The following is a 17,191-nucleotide window of genomic DNA, read 5'->3' as shown; positions in this document are numbered from 1 at the left end:
GTGCTTCCAGCTTTCCATAAGATCCAGCTCTGGACAAGTGAGGTTGCACTGCACTGTACCTACGTGACCCCTGACCTGTGGAGGCCACAGAGCCTAGTAAGATCCTGGTCTTGGTGGGGTCACATTCCCTAGGGGTGATCTCTTGAGCCAGTTCCCTCTGTGTATACCTAGGAGTGAATAATTATGAAAAGGCCCTGCCTCTGTTCAGTTAAGTTTGCCTAGAAGATTCTCAAAGATCCCCTTTGATGGAATGACATTTGAGACTGCTTCCCATAGGAAATATGGTGGAACTGCTAATACCCACCATTGCCTGCTTCTTCTCTGACTTGTGTCAATGATGCTCTTCACTCCCCAACCTCAGCTGTTTAGACTCCTGCCTGAGCTCCAGCTCTTGCATCCCCTGATGCAGCAATCATTAGTGCTTATGGATCAAGGTGGTGGAGACACAAGGTGAAGCCAGCCTGGATCTCCGAGTTACCACTTAGAGGGAGATTCCCTAGAGAACCATTGGACCTATAGAAGACCTTGTGTGTAGGATAAATGAACTTTAATTTGTTAAGCTACTAAGTTTTAGGGGTAAATATGTTATCTAATACAGCCCTACAAATTCAAGTAGATCAGAGCACTCTGATCTCTCTGGGTGTTTTTTAATACAGTCCCATGACTTCAATGTCCTCTAGGTGTTTCAACGCTCCCTCTCCTCATCACTATGTCCATCCCAGACTTTTAGACTGCTTTAGACTTGCATATTTAACTGTAAACAACTGAATATCTGCAGCCAAAGTTACCACAGGAAGTCCTACTTAATATGTCCAAACTAAATGCATTGTCTTTCTGCATCAAACCTGGTCTTCCTCCTGTATTCTCAATATCAGATAGTGGCAGCGCTTTGCGCTCTGTTTTTTGATGGGCAATGTCACAGAGAAGTTTGAGTGTGGGCTCTGAATGGATAAACAGGTGGTGGTATATTTATACAATGGAATATTATTCAGCCTTAAAAAGGAATGAAATATGGACAGATTTATTTGAGAGAGAGAGAGAGCATGTGAGCGAGCAGGGTGAGGGGCAGAAGGAGAGGAAGAAGCAGACTCTCTGCTGAGCAGGGAGCCAGATGTGGTGCTGGCCAGTGCTGAAGGCAGATACTTACTGACTGAGCCACCCAGGTGTCCCCGAATTGTACACTTTAAAAAGTGAACTTCATGCCATGAGACTTATATTTTAATTAAAAAGATTACCAGTAGAGAATAATGAAATTTAAAAGATTGTACGTCTAAATAAAACAGAAGATCGAAGGTGAGTTTTGAAGACAATTTGCATAAATTTCACTTAAAGAATAAAACACACCATCAGGGGTTGGGAAGCACAACATCTCCAATAATGATATAACATTAGTGTTATACCTTGAAGCCAAATTCAGCAGCACAATTTATACTAAACAATATCACTTCAAGATGGCTAGCAGAATAAAAATGGATACAGGGAAGGGACACCTGGGTGGCTCAGCGGTTGAGTGTCTGCCTTCGGCCCAGGGTGTGATCCTGGGGTCTCTGGATCGAGTCCCACATCGGGCTTCCTGCATGGAGCCTGCTTCTCCCTCTGCCTGTGTCTCTGCCTCTCTCTCTCTGTGTCTCATGAATAAATAAATAAAATCTTTTTTAAAAATGGAGACAGGGAAGAAGTTTTAAAAATGTGTTAAGTTGAAGCATATACAAGTGTAAGATTACAAACTACATCGTGCAACTTAGGAAATAAAAAATGTTTTGTGGAATGTGAGTTCAAGTTATATTCACTTGTGCAGTTATTTATCATTTTATTGAAGTCTAGCTTAAAAAAAAAAGAGTATGGATTCTGGTGTTATGGTGCCTGGGGTCAATAAAGACCAGCTGTTTTAGCAGACCTTGGACTTAACTTTCTTATGCTTCATTTTCCTCACCCATAAAGTTGTAAAATGTGCCATTATTAGGTACCACTAAAAAACAAATGCTGCAGTCTAAACCACAATGAGATACCACAAAATACCCACTAGATGACTATAATCAGAAAGTAGCTGAGAGGGGTGCCTAGGTGGCTCAGTCAGTTAAGTGTCTGCCTTGGGCTCAGGTTGTGATCTCCGGGTCCTGGGATCCAGCTCCATGTTGGGCTCCCTGCTCAGCGGGGAACCTGCTTCCCCCTCTCCCTCTGACTCTCCTCTCTCCTTGTGCCCTCTCTCTCTGTGTGTCTCAAATAAATAAATAAAATCTTAAAAAAAAAAGTAAATGAGAGACTTCAGTTTTGGGGCTGGCACATAAGCAGCTTAGAAGTTGTCACCTCATCCTAATAACAATTAAAATGCGGAACAAACTGAAAAATCAGCAACTCTTCTTGGATCTGTCAGAGAAGTGAGCTCACAAAGCAAACCTCTGTTCCCAAAATTGGAGAGACAGACCAGCAGATAACAGAGAATTACAATTTACTAGAGTGCAGAAACCTCTGTGGGAACCAGTGCCCGGGTAGGAAAATCTGGACTGTAATTGACAAATTTCTTGAAGCCCAGTGTGAATAACTCTGAGAGTTAAAAATTCTAGGGAGACCCAGTAATAGGAGGGCCTTTACTTGGAAGCAAGTAAGATGTTTCAGTAGATGAATGGGTTAAGAAAACTTGGTACATCAGGGCAATGGAATATTATTCACTGCTCAAAAGAAATGAACTATAATGGGATGATGCCTGGGTGGCTCAGTGGTTGAGCATCTGCCTTTGGCTCAGGTCGTGATCCTGGGGTCCTGGGATTGAGTCCCCCATCAGGCTCCCCATAGGGAGCCTGCTTCTCCGTCTGCCTATGTCTCTGCCTCTCATGAATAAATAAATAAAATCTTAAAAAAGTGAACTATCAAGCCATGAAAGGATATGGAGGAGACTTAAATGCATATTACTAAGGGAAAAATCCAGTGTGAAAGGCTACATACTATATGTTTCCTACTATAATGACATTCTGGCAATTGAAAAATTATGGAGATAGTAAAAAGATCAGTGGTTGTCAGAGTTTAGTGGGGAGAGGGGAATAACTAGGTGAACTACAGAGAATTTTTAGGGAAGTGAAACTACTAGTATATTTTATCATGAATAAGTATCATTATAAATTTGTCCAAACCACAGAATGTACAACATCAAGAGTGAACCCTGGGACGCCTGGGTGGCTCAGTGGTTGAGCGTCTGTCTTTGGCTCAGGGCGTGATCTTGGGGTTCTGGGATTGAGTCCTGCGTCGGGCTCCCTGTGAGGAGCCTGCTTCTCCCTCTACCTGTGTCTCTGCCTCTCTCTCTGTTCTCATTAATAAATAAAATCTTAAAAAAAGAGAATGAACCCTAAAGTAGACTATGGACCCTGGGTGATAATGATACATTCATGTGAGTTCATCAGTTGTAAAAATGGGCCACTATAAGGCCAGCATTACCTTAGTGCCAAAACCAGATAGACACCACTAAAAAAGGGAACTATAGGCCAATATCCCTGGTGAACACAGAAGCATAAATTCTCAACAAACCAATTAGCAAACTGAATTCCACAATACGTTAAAATAATCACTCACCACAACCAAACAGTTTACAAGGTGGTTCAATATTTGCAAACCAATCAGCATCACATCAATAAGAGAAAGGATAAGAACAATATGTCATTTTAATAGACACAAAAAGCATATGACAAAGTACGACATCCATTCACGATAAAAACCCTCAACAGAGTAGATTTAGAGGGAACATACCTCAACATCATAAAGGCCATATATGAAAAACCCACAGCTAATATCATCCTTCATGGGGAAAACCTGAGAACATCCCCCCTACGTTCAGGAACAAGATAAGGATGTTTACTCTTACCACTTTTATTCAACATAGTACAGAAGTCCTGAAAAACAATCCTAAAATTTATATGGAACCACAAAAGACCCTGAATAGCCAAAGCAATCTTGAAAAAGAAAAGCAAAGCTGGAGGACTCTCAGTTCCAAATTTCAAGTTATATTACAAAGCTGTATTAATCAAAGCAGTATGGTGCTGGCACAAAAATACGTACATAGATCAATAGAACAGAATAGAAAAATGCAAAAATAAACCCACAATGATATGGACAATCTTCAACAAAGCAGGAAAGACTATCCAATGGAAAAGACCGTCTCTTCAACAAATGATGTTGGCAAAACCAGACAGCCACATGCAGAAGAATGAAACTGGACTATCTTATACCACACACACAAAAAAATAAACTGAAAATGGATGAAAGAACTACATGTGAAACCTGAGACCATAAAAATACTTGAAGAGAGCACAGGCAGTAACTTCTTTGACATGGGCCATAGCAATGTTTTTCTAGCTACGTCTCCTGAGGCAAAGGAAACAAAAGCAAAAGTTAACTAAAAAGCTTCCGCACAATGAAGGAAACAGCAAAACTAAAAGGCAACCTACTGAATGAAGAGATTTGCAAATGACATCTGAGAAAGGATTTGTATCCAAAAGACATAAAGAACTATACAACTCAACATCTCAAAACCAAATAATCCAATTAAAAATGGGCAGTAGACATGAATAGACATTTTTCATCCAGATGGCCAACAGACACACGAAAAGATGCTCAACATCACTGATTATCAGGGAAATGTGAATCAAAACTACAATGGGATATCACCTCACACCTGTCAGAATGGCTAAAATCAATAATACAAAAAACAACAAGTGTTGGTGTAGATGTGGAGAAAGGCAAACACTCATGCACTATTGGTGGGAATGCAAATGGTGCAGCCACTATGGAGGTTCCTCAAAAAGTTAAAGATAGAACTGCCGTTTGGATCCAGCAATTACACTACCGGGTATTTACCCAAAGAATAGAAGAACACTAATTCAAAGAGATACATGCATCCCTATGTTTGTATCAGCATTACTTACAATAGGCAAGATATGGAAGCAGCCCAAGTGTCCAACAATTGATGAATGGATAAAGAAGAGATTTGTATTTTAAATTCTAGTTTTTCATTGCTGGTATATAGGGAAGTGATCGACTTTTGTATATAAACCTCATATTCTGCAAGCTTGCTATAACTGCTTATTAGTTTCAGGAGTATTTTTGTTGATTTTTTTGGCTAATGTTCTACATTAGGTCTCCAGAAATTATTTATCTTCTAACTACAAATTTATGCCCCTTGGCCAACACCTTCCTAGTCCCTTCCCCCATCTCCAACCCCTGGTAAACCACCATTCTATTCTGTATTTCTAAAAGTTCAGCTTTTTTAGATTCCATATATTAATGGTGTCATAGGGTATTTGTCTTTCTCTGACTTATTTCACTTATGATAATGCTTTCAAGGTCCATTCATGTTGTCACATATAACAGGAGTTCCTTCTTTCTCATGGCTGAATAATATATATTCATATATAATTATTTATGGATTATGGATACTTAGGTTGTTTCTGTATCTTGGCTATTGTGTATAATATTCCAATAAACATGGGAATGCAGGTATTTATTTGATATCCTGCTTTCCTTTCCTTTGTATGTATACCCAGAGGTGGGATTGCAGAATCTTATCATAGTTCTACTTTTAGTTTTTTGAGGAACCTCTATGCTGTTTTCTGTAGTGGATGAACCAATTTACATTCTCGCCAACAGTGCACAAGGGTTCCCTTCTCTCTACATCCTAGCCAACACTTCTCTTGCCTTGAAACTATGGATGGCTTTGGGGAGGTATCAACATTTTAATAATATTAATTTCCAGTCCATGAACGTCGGTTATCTTTCTATTTTTTTGAGTTTTCAATTTCATTTATCAAAATCTTACAGTTTTTATTACACAGATCTTTCACTTCTTTGGTTAATTTTTAAAAAAGATTTTATTTATTTATTAGAGAGAGAGTGGGGAGAGATGCAGAGGTGGGAGAGAGGGAGGAGAAATAATCTAAAGCAGACTTTGTGCTGAGCATGGAGCCCAAGATGGAGCTTGATCTCACAATTCTGAGATCATGACCTGAGCCAAAACCAGAGTCAGACGCTTAACAAACTGGGCCACCCAGGTATCCCCTTCCTTGGTTAAATTTATTCCTAAGTATTGTCTTTGATGCTATTGTGAATGGGATTGTTTTCTTTATTTCTTTTTAAGGTATTTCATTGTACATAGAAATGAAGCTGATTTTTGCATATTGATTTTTATATCCTGCAACTGTACTTAATGCACTGATTAGTTGCAATAGTTTTTTTTTTGTTGTTGTTGCATCTTTAGGATTTTCTCTATATATGAATATATCATCTGCAAATAAAAACAGTTTTAATTCTTCCTTTCCAATTTAAATGCCTTTAATTTTTAAATTTTGTCTGATTGCTGTAGCTAGGACTTCTAGTACTATGTTGAGTAAGAGTGGTGATGGTGGGCACCCTTGCCTTGTTCCTGATCTTAGAGAGAAAGCTTTCAACCTTTCGTTGTTGAGTATGATGTTAGCTGTGAATTTGTTGTATATGACCTTTACTGTGTTGAGTTATGTTTCTTATATATCCAATTTGCTGAGGTTCTTTTTTTTTAAAACATGAAAGGTTTTGTATTTTGCCAAATACTTTTTCTGCATCTGTTGAGATGATCATATGATCTTTATTTTTCATTCTATTAATGTGGTGTATCACATTTATTGATTTGTGTATGTTCAACCATCCTTGAATCCCAGAGAGAAATCTCACTTAATCATGGTGTATAATCCTTTTAGTGTGCTGTTTTGGCATATTTGTTCTCATTTTCATTAGTTTAGAGATGTTTTTGATTTCCCTTTTGATTTCTTCTTTGACCCATCGGTTGTTCAGGAGTGTGTTTAGTTTCCATATGTGTATAAATTTACTTGTTTCTTACGACCTTGACAGCTCTGTGGAGTACTGGCTAGATATCATATAGAATGCCCCCAAATGAGTTTCCTTGATGTTTTCTCATAACTGGAGTTTTGAAAGAGTACCACAGAGGTGAAATGCCCTTTTTATCACATCATATCAGGGCATAAATGACATCCACACATTATTGGTGATGTTAACCTTCCGTATTTGATTAAGGTAGTGTTTGCCAAGTTTCTCCATAGTAAAGATATTATTTATTACCTATCCTCACCATTAGAATGTAAGATCTATAAGACTAGAAATGCTATATGATTTGTTTACTGCCATATCCCCAGGGACTAGAGCAGCGCATAGTCTTAGGTACTCAATAAATATTTGTTGAATGAATAAATATAAGCATGAATTCAATGATCCTTAGCTTCCCAATTTGCTCTTTTAAACAAATTATTTTGGGGTGTGTTGGTGGCTCAGTCAGTTAAGTGTCTGACTCTTGGTTTCAGCTCAGGTCAGGATCTCAAGGTCATGAAATTGAGCCCCAAGTTGAGCTCTGTGTTCAGTGCAGACTCTGCTTGAGATTCTTTCCCTCTTTCTCTCCATTCCCCTTTACCCTCCCCCAGTTTATGCTCTCTTTCTCTCAAATAAAGTATTTAAAAAAAAAAAGTTTTGACTGTATTTTTGACCAGCGAGCCTTATGTTTTGCTAACAGCAATTATATTAGGGCATATCATCTATATGCATGAGATGTACAGTGCATGCCACCAATTACCCAACATATATGGGTATTAGCACCTATTGGTTGACAGGTGACCTACTTACTACAGGTGACTTACTTATATTTAATTTTGGCTTGAAAAGCCAGGGCAAGATTATCTAGGCTAACTTTGTCCAGGTCAGGAATTAACATAGGGCATTTGAATGAGCTTAGGTTTTAGTAAGACCTAGATTTTCAAATCTTGTTTCTATCAATTCTTAGCATTGTGTCTCTGGGCAAGTAATCTGGCCTCTTGGAATTTTCTCATCCCTGATATGGGAGTAATCGTTCTTGTCTTATAGATTGATATTAGCGAAGTCACACAGCAAGTACCTGCTCAGTACCTGGCATTTTGATCAATAAATACTGGTTTTCTTGCCTTTCTACAACTTCTGAAGCCCGTGGTTGAATTAATTCTCCTATTCCGGGACAGTCATTTTCTATGAAAGAGCATCTTTTATTTGGAAGATCAGTGCAGACAATTCCATTTCATTAAAAAGCTGATGATTTAATAATTTTTTTAGAAATAAGCTGTGGCTTCTTTCTAAAGAATAATAAAATTCATCTGGCATATATACAGAGAACCCCTATTACTTTCCTCTGGCAAGAAAGCTGATGGAATATAAACAGCTTATACCAATGTGTACAGCATAGTTTACCTTCATGCAATGCCTGTACCTTGAAGAAATATCATATGGTGCCCTGCAGATGTGGCTTAACATAAAATTTGTCACTTCCCAAGGACTTGAAATATCGCCCCATTTCTTTTACCCCTGCATTGCACATGCTTATTTGGTAGTGTCAGTCTACTTCCTTATTTCAGTAGCTAAAGTGACATAGCCCTGTTCCATAATTTGCCAAGGGATTGAAGGTGCCACGCAGGTCTGTATTATCTCAGTAACGTCACTGATTCCTAGTGCTTATAGAAGAGAGGACAGTGGGCACTTAGCTTGAGGGTGATGTGTTCTGTGGGAATGTATATTCTTGGCGAGTTGTTTATGACTTTTTTCTTCTGTACCACCAAAGGAGCAAAGGAACATATTTCAAATTCCCATTGGCAAGGGCTCCCAGTTCTTTTATAACGATTTGTAAAATGCCATCCCTTTGAATCTTGTCAGCAATCTCTGGATGTCCTCCAGGCTTTCTTTCATAAAGCTTTCAACACACAGAGCTGAGTGGGTTGGGCAGGGAATATGCATGTAAGACTGTGTGCTTGCATGTGTGTGCGTGTGTATTTATCTGAGACTTCTTGATTGAAATGCCAATATTATGTTGCTTTCTGGTTTGAATTTACTACAGCAATAAAATGGAAGCATCCCCTGCATAGTGAAGTAAGTATAGCAGGTGAGTCTCACCATATATTTAGTTGAGTCAGTTTAATGTAGATCAGTGTTCAGGTCTTCCTTTTGGTTCCTTTCTTGTTTCTCTTCTTCAGAGCTTCTCATCAGCTGTTGAGTTTAGAGGAAAAACATTTCCCTGGAGCTGTGATAGTTCTCCATATGGAGAGAGAAGGGGATCATGTTCAGTCTTCAGGGATGATGGGTATGGTGGTATTTGCTACATTTCATTGCTTGAAAGCATGCACATTTTCTATTTGTAACTTCTTTTGGAAAGTATAAGTCACCAAATATTGGTGAAACAGTTTTCACTGCTTCCCAAATCATCAGATAATTGATATTGGAGGTTGTCTAACCACACAAGTTGGTTTGTGGTTTGCAGGTTCAAAAAAACAGTTTATATTTGCTCTTAGAATTCGGCCTGGCCTGAAGCTTTTGAGGTTTAGGAGCAAATGACAGAAAAGCAATAATCAACTTACTAGGAGGAAAGACCTCAGTGATTTCTTTTATTCTTTACATGTTGATTCAGATTCCAGATTCTTTGGTCTTGAACCAAAATTCTGGGCAAAAAATAAATTGAGTAGTAAGCATAGTTGAAAAGGTTTGATTTCCTTCTCCATGAGCCCTATGATGGTTAATTTTATGTTTCAACTTGATTGGGCTAAGGAATACCAGTGTAAGCTGGTAAAACATTATTTTGGGTGTGTCTGTGAGGGTATTTCACGAAGAGATTAGCATTTGAATCAGTAGACTGATGAATGAAAATTGCTGTCATGAATGCAGGTGGGCATCACCCAAAGCACTGAGGGCAATAAAACAAAAAGACAGAGGAAGGGCATATTTGCTCTTTGAGCTGAGATGTTTAATTCTCCTTCATTCAGATATAGGTGCTTCTGGGTTTTTGGACTCAGACTGGGACTTATGCCATTGTTTCCCTGATTCTTAGCCTTTGGACCTGGACTGAATTACATTCCCCACTCCTAGTGGGGGGTACATCTTGGGACATCTTGGCCTGCATAATCAAGTAAACCAATTCCTAAAATAAATCTCTTCTTACATCTCTCTGTCTTTCTCTCTCTATATATATCTTATTGGTTCTGCTTCTCTGGAGAACCCTGACTGATACAAGTCTCATGTGTAGAAAAGAACAGACCTTTTACTTCAGATTTTGCACATGTTCCGTGATCATTCTCTTGAGGCTGATAGTTTCATATAGCACTTTGGAGTTTGCCTCATTCATGAAATTATTCTGTGAGTACTAAGAGCCAAACACCAGACCAGGTTGTGAATACAAAGGTAATTCAAGCTAGGATCACAATATATCTCTCTGACTTGGGTGTGAGTTCCTTGTTAGCAAAGGGTTTATAGTCTAGTAGGGAAAATGAATGATGAACATCAGAAAACTGTACCATAAGATAGAAAGTGACATGTCTTTAAAGCATATAGATAGAGGTAGAGATTAATTATTCCAAAGTAGAGAAAGATGACATTTGATGGAGGGATGTGGTAAGACTTTAAGAAAGCATTTGAGCTGGATTTCAAATTTATAGGAAAAGAAGGCAAACATTCCAGGTGGTCAAAGGCACAGACATGGAAAGGCCCAAGACCTAGAATATAGACATTTCTTGTGGTGGTGAGCAGGGAAGATGAGAGGAGAAAGGGACAGTTTCATAGCTTAGGGCCTGTTTTGGATTTAAGATTCATGGAATTCTTGGAGTACTTTTGGGGATCCAAGGAACACAGTTAAGGTTAGATGGTACTTGGGGTGCAGGGGTTGGGGTAGGGAGTTTGGGAGTGTGTGATGTTTTCTGACACCACTTCTGACAACAAATATGTGTCATTTTTCTACACCAGTTCTCCAATACTCTGACACCAACTAGGTGTCCAATTCAGTTCAATTTGGATACCATCTACTTGGAATTAGTGTCAAATCCCACAAATTAAAGAGCCCAGTCCCACAAGACTAACCCTGCTTCAGATGCCAGCTGCAAGTAGGGTACCCAGGTGGCCCACATTTCTGCCCAGCCAACTACATATTTGAGGATTCCCATGACCACCCCTCCCCCAACTTTGATAATTCACCATATAACTCACAGAACTCAGGAAAGTACTCTACTTATTATTACAGTTTATTATAAAGGGTACAACTCAAAAGAGCCAAATGAAAGAGATGCATATGGCAAGGTATGGGACAAGGGTTGCCGAGCTTCCATGCCCTCTCCAAATGCACCAGCCTCCCACCACATTGGTGTGCTCACCCACCCAGAAGCTCCCTGAACTCTCCTGTTTAGGACTTTTTATGAAAGTTTTGTTACATGGGCATGATTGATTAAATCATTGGCCATGGGTGATTGAATTTCATCACCAGCCTTCTCTCCTCCCTAGAGGTTGGTGGGAGGGAGGGGATTGAAAGTTCTAACCCTCTAATCATGTAGTTGTTTTTTCTGGTGACCAAAGACCTCATGAGCACACAAAAGACAGTAGATTCCAAGGATTTTAGGAGCTCTGTGCTAAGAATCAGGGACAAAAATAAATTTAAAAAAATGTTTTTTAATTAAAAATTTTTTATTATACCACAGAGGCAGAAACCATTTACTTCAAAGTCTTGCTGAGAAGGAAATGCTAGAGCAGGCCTGGATGAGGGAGATGGGGCCAGCATGGAGTGCAGCTCCAAGGTAACAAGCGGGCAACACAGCTTGGGTCAAGGCTGAGTGTGCTGTGGCTGTTCTGGAACAGGATGTGGGCTTGTGCCAAGGTCGGGTTGGAATAATAACCCTCATGGAAAAAGGAAACTGTTCTGAGGTAGGGTCAGTTCTGGGATATTCATCCAGGGTAGTTACTTTCTCTCTCTTGCTGAGGATGATCCATCTTGTTAATAATTAAAAAGTACATGTGCATGTAGAAAGATTTGAAGAACATGTTGACACCCTGGCTTGAATCATTGAAAATATTCATACTTCCCTGCGTCTGGCAGAAGGATCTTTGTAGGCAAGAACTTGGCTGAATGGTCCTGACAGTGAAACAAAGAGGGTGCCTCAGGACTCCACAAAAACTGAAAGTTGACTTTTTTCTTTCATCCTACAGATAGCTCAGAGGTCATTCCACATGACATTCTTGAGTGCTCTGAGGAATCAATCTTAGAATCTGTCAGTCTGTTCAGCTGCTGTAATAGAATAAGGTGGACTGGGTGGCTTATGAATCACAGAAATTTACCTCTTCGGGTTATGGTGGTGGGAAGATCAAGTTCAAGTTCAAGTTCACCCATCAAGCCTGGTTGGTTGTAGAAGAAGGTCCTCTTCTGGGTTGCAGACTGGCGACATCTCATTATGTTCTCACATGGCAGAAGGTGGGCAAGCAGCACTCTGGGGCTTCTTTATTAAAGGTACGAATTCCATTCACGGGGGCTCTTCTCTCATGACCTAATCACCTCCCCAAGGCCCCACCTCCTACAACCATAACATTGGGTATTAGGAATTCAGCATATGAATTTTGGGGGATGTATCCATTTAAACCATAGCAGAATCTATCTTTGTAAAGACACCCAAATGCCTTGAAAGGTACAGAGAAGGACTAGGAGCATGCTCTAGGAGTAGCATAGCAAGAATGCTAAAAAGGAAGGAAGCTCACATTTCAAGAGCACTCACCATATGCCAGGCCTCATGCTGGCTGCTTTACCTACATGATCTTTTCATTTTCCCAACAGTTCCGTGAGGTTGGCTTTACCCACTTCTACTTCCAGATACTGAAGCTGAGGTTCAGAGAAGTTAAATAGTTTGTCTAAGGTCAATGTGGTAATCCGTACCACGTGGTGGCCCACACCATGTAGTGGTCCATACCATGTGGCGGTCCATTGACCACAAGCTATGCTCTTTCCAATGCATAACAAAAGAGTTGTGGATACTGACAGTATCAGTAGAGACTGATTTTAGAATTAGAAGTAAACTTGGAGTAAATTGGCAGCTGGTACTAAATAGACTTAGAATTATTTTTAGTGATTACCCTCTCCCATACCTATACCAGGTGGTCTCTCGTTTCAGTTTTTCTTTCGGTTGGGGTAGCCCAGCAAGTTGAGGACTGATTCCTTCCAAACATCACCTGCAAGAATAGAAAGATGAGAATGGGAGAAAGTGTGAAAAGAAGATTAATGGAAAGCAAAGGGATAATCTTCTGAGAACTTTAGAATATTATATCTCTGCAATAATTAGTTAATGTGGCTCAAGAATAGACTCAGAGATGAATGGAGGAAAATATATATTTTTGTGGAAGCAAACTCTAAAAGTCAACACGCAATAAAGGAAATGCTGCAAGTCATTGAGAGAGATTAGATTCTCTCATTTTTTTTTGTGGAAATTTAGATAGCTATATGGAAAAAAATTAATGCAAATCAGACCTTATGTCAAGCCCAAATAACTTCCAGGTACATTAGTAGATTGTGTTTAAAAAGTGAAAATACTAGAAGAAAATTAAGATTAATATTTATCTGAGTGGGAAAGGGTATTTGAAACATAAAATCTGTAAGAGAAATCACAAAAGAAAATATGGATAGATATAACTATATACAAATTAGAATTTTATGTATATAAAAATATAAACAAACACTTAAAATAATCAATAGTTTGGAGAATATTTGCAAGAAGTATGACTAAGGGTGAGTATCTTTAATATGTAATGTGCTCACACAAATCAGTTAGAAAAATGTTAATGCTTTAAATTTAAAGTGGGCCAAGTGTATCGCTTCTTGGCCTGTTGGCTAAAATCAAGTGTAAAGTAGGCCAAGTGAAAGAAGAGATAATTTACCTCAGGAGAAGTTATAAATGACTAGTTAACATTTATTTGAAAAGATCACCTTCACTAGTAATCAAAGCAATGGAAATGAAAAGTTTTACTTAATCACTAAGAATTATCAGAAGTAAGATTTAAAGCTTTTGTGGGAAAATGTGTGTTCACATGTTGCGGGTAGAGAGCAATCTGTTAATTGCTATAGGCCTATCTCTGACATTTGGGAGCCTGGGCCAAAAGTATAAATAGAAGCTCATAGGCCATTTATCTAGAAAATTAAAATATGTAATTGTATTCAAAGGGTATACATCTGGAAGCATCCCCATTACACGTGTAAATTAAATTAAATAAATGTTAAATTAAAGCTATGTATTATATATATTTTTAAAAAGTTATTTTTCTTCTAAAATATTCAGAATTATTTTAAGATTAAAAGGTGGAGCACTCGGGTGGCTCAGTCAGTTAAGTATCTGACTTTGGCTCAGGTCATGATCTCAGTTAGGGTTCTGGAATCAAGCTCAGCAGGGTGTCTGCTTATCCCTCTGCCCCTCGCCCTACTCACACTCTCTTTCTCTGTCAAATGAATAAATAAAATCTTAAAAAAATAAAATTAAAAGGGAAAATGAAAGATAATGAGTATCAGAATTTTATTTTTTTTCAAAGATTATTTATTTGAGAGAGAGAGAGAGTGCGAACAAGTGTGAGGAGGGGGAGGGTGAGAGGGAGAGGGAGAGAGAGAGAGAGAATCTCAAGCAGGATGCCCACTCAGCACGTAGTTGATGTGGGGCTTGATCTCACCACCCCAAGATCATGATATGAGCTGAAACCAAGAGCTGGGCTTAGCCGACTAAGCCACCCAGGTGCCCATGACTATCAGAATTTTGGATAAGACTTATTTAGATAAATTTTAGTTTAATTTTAAATATTTAATGAAATATTAGTAAATGTTTTTATGAAAATAAAGCTACTCTAAATTGTTCAATGTCAATGTCCATGAAGTTGCTAAAGAATTGTTATCCAGTATGGCGCGTGTTATATCTTTACCTGCATAGACTCAAATTTAAGAGTAATATAAATTGATTAAATTTGCAAAGTGCTCTCCTCAAAGTGCAGACAGAGCACAAACTCATGAGTGTGTCAGGAGCTGTGCATTTGGCATAAGGGAAGCTGGAAGATAGGCACATAGTCTCACTAGCACATGATACTTTCTTTACTAAGAAGTTATTGCATTGGTGTTGACAGGAAAGTCTTGTCAGGTTAATGTATCTTTCTCTTACCTATGTGCTTTCTATCCCTGAAGAGAAGTGTCTATCTCTGATGTGGCAGTGGCATCACTCATAAATCTTACAGGTATTCAGATGCAATTCCTTTATGTTTAAGGACATCTGGCAAAAGAGGTGATGCGGTGTGTCCCTGGGGCTTGCATAGTCTTATTCCTGAAAGCGGATGTTTAGGGTTGTGGATAAGGCTGGGTCCCGAATGCTGATTGATTCTGGTATCCATGTATTCTTTAGTAAATGTAGTGTGTGTGTGTGTGTTTGTGTCTGTGTTTGACATTGGTGGCCTTCTGATGTATGGGGCCAGGGCAGGATTTCTTGTTTGTTTGTTTTTTTTTTTTTTTTTTAGGATTTCTTGTTATCTGGGTTTGGAAGCACTTAGTATAATGTACATCAAAAGCCTTAGAACCATGAAGACATTGCCATTACATCTTTGTTAGGCTAAGTTAGGGTTTGAGAAAGGAATTACATAGACTGTAACTCAGTGATTCCATTAAGAAAAAAACTACCCTAAATAAATACTGAATGAATACTAGAAAGCGGAAAAAAAAAAAAAAAAGAAAAGAAAATGTGAACAAAGATTTGTATACCAAGTTGCTATTTATTTATTTATTTATTTATTTATTTATTTATTTATTTATGATAACATTAATTAAAATGTTCAAGAAGAAGGGAATAGCTAGATACATTGTGATATCTATATAGTGGAATACGGTGCTAGAACTTTTTAAGCCTGTGGGACATATTGTGACTATAATGTTAGATGACAATGTGAATTATATAAAATATGATCCCAGTTAAGAGAACCATATGCAAAGAAGCAAAGACAGGAAGGAAATGCATCGAGATTTTATATTTTTATTTTATTTTTAAAAAGATTTTAGGGATCCCTGGGTGGCGCAGCGGTTTGGCGCCTGCCTTTGGCCCAGGGCGCGATCCTGGAGACCCAGGATCGAATCCCACGTCAGGCTCCCGGTGCATGGAGCCTGCTTCTCCCTCTGCCTGTGTCTCTGCCTCTCTCTCTCTCTGTGACTATCATAAATAAAAAAAAAATAAATAAATAAAAAAATAAAAAATAAAAAGATTTTATTTTTAGTTTGAGAGAGAGAGAAAGGGAGAGAGAGCACAGAGACAGAGGGAGAAGCAGACTCCCTGGCACAGGGCTTGATCCCAGGACCCTGAGCTCATGACCTGAGCAGAAGGCAGATGCTTAACCGACTGAGCCACCTAGGCACCCTTAATAGTGCTTATATCTGAATTGTGGATATGATTATTTTATCTTTTTAAATATGCTTATACTAATTTTCCTGGTTTAGTATTATGAGCATATTATTTTCAAAATGAAAGAAAGCAAGTTATTTCAAAGAGCTTTTTTTTTTTTTAAAGATTTTATTTATTTATTCATGATAGTCACACACACACAGAGAGAGAGAGAGAGAGAGGCAGAGACACAGGCAGAGGGAGAAGCAGGCTCCATGTACCGGGAGCCCGACGTGGGATTCGATCCCGGGTCTCCAGGATCGCGCCCTCGGCCAAAGGCAAGCGCCAAACCACTGCGTCACCCAGGGATCCCTTCAAAGAGCTTTAATGTTAACATATTGCTTCACGTGTGCTGCATGGGAGCCTTAGAGGCAATGCCTAATTCATAGCAGAGGGCAAGAACTGGAGTGGTGGTTCTTGCTAAGAAGGGGGAGTTGGGATTGTTATAAAGCTTTCTTATATATCTCTATGATCAAGTAAGTTTGTCACATTTTTGGTAAGCATTGTTATTTTATTTTATTTTATTTTATTTTATTTTATTTTATTTTATTTTATTTTATTTTATTTTATTTTATTTTATGATAGTCACAGAGAGAGAGAGAGAGAGAGCCAGAGAGAGAAGCAGGCTCCATGCACCAGGAGCCCGACGTGGGATTCGATCCTGTATCTCCAGGATCGCGCCCTGGGCCAAAGGCAGGCGCCAAGCCGCTGCGCCACCCAGGGATCCCCGGTAAGCATTGGTTTTAACTAGGGCGCACTACAGAGTTGTTTCTGTTAGGCTATGTTCTGGGGGATTCCTTTAGGTCTCCTGAGAAGAAAACCAAAAGAATTAAAAATCCTCAGTTTGATAGGAGAATCGGGAGATGGGGATGCATGCAGATGGTAGAAAAAAAGCTTTTTATCTTGGCTTGCTTGGTATGACGATCTACCCCAGCCCTCATCCACTCCAACTT

At 38.9% G+C, this 17,191-nt stretch overlaps 3 long non-coding RNA genes across 6 annotated transcripts in view; 2 read left to right on the top strand and 1 right to left on the bottom strand.

The window, feature by feature from the left end:
- The window catches only part of LOC144293030 (uncharacterized), a 21,371-nt gene extending 8,892 nt beyond the window's left edge, over positions 1 to 12,479 (top strand). For both annotated transcript variants that reach the window (XR_013360473.1, XR_013360474.1), the window contains exons 2-3: positions 11,502 to 11,597; positions 12,007 to 12,479. This is a non-coding gene — a long non-coding RNA (uncharacterized LOC144293030). The remainder of the gene's footprint in view (positions 1 to 11,501; positions 11,598 to 12,006) is intronic.
- Positions 11,499 to 17,191, bottom strand: part of LOC144293029 (uncharacterized) — a 19,619-nt gene continuing 13,926 nt past the window's right edge. The window contains exons 2-3 of the long non-coding RNA XR_013360472.1: positions 12,934 to 13,017; positions 11,499 to 12,368 (exon numbers count right to left, since the gene is read on the bottom strand). This is a non-coding gene — a long non-coding RNA (uncharacterized LOC144293029). The remainder of the gene's footprint in view (positions 12,369 to 12,933; positions 13,018 to 17,191) is intronic.
- The window catches only part of LOC144293028 (uncharacterized), an 11,841-nt gene continuing 11,270 nt past the window's right edge, over positions 16,621 to 17,191 (top strand). Inside the window, exon 1 of one of the 3 annotated variants that reach the window (XR_013360468.1) lies at positions 16,621 to 16,968. This is a non-coding gene — a long non-coding RNA (uncharacterized LOC144293028). The remainder of the gene's footprint in view (positions 16,969 to 17,191) is intronic. The other 2 variants (XR_013360471.1, XR_013360469.1) reach the window with 2 other exon arrangements.

The sequence above is a fragment of the Canis aureus genome, chromosome 21 (genome assembly GCF_053574225.1).
Source record: "Canis aureus isolate CA01 chromosome 21, VMU_Caureus_v.1.0, whole genome shotgun sequence".
In the NCBI taxonomy this organism is placed as follows: Eukaryota; Metazoa; Chordata; class Mammalia; order Carnivora; family Canidae; genus Canis; species Canis aureus.
Note: the sequence above shows the minus strand (reverse complement) of the source record. Positions and strands in the feature narration are given on the sequence as shown.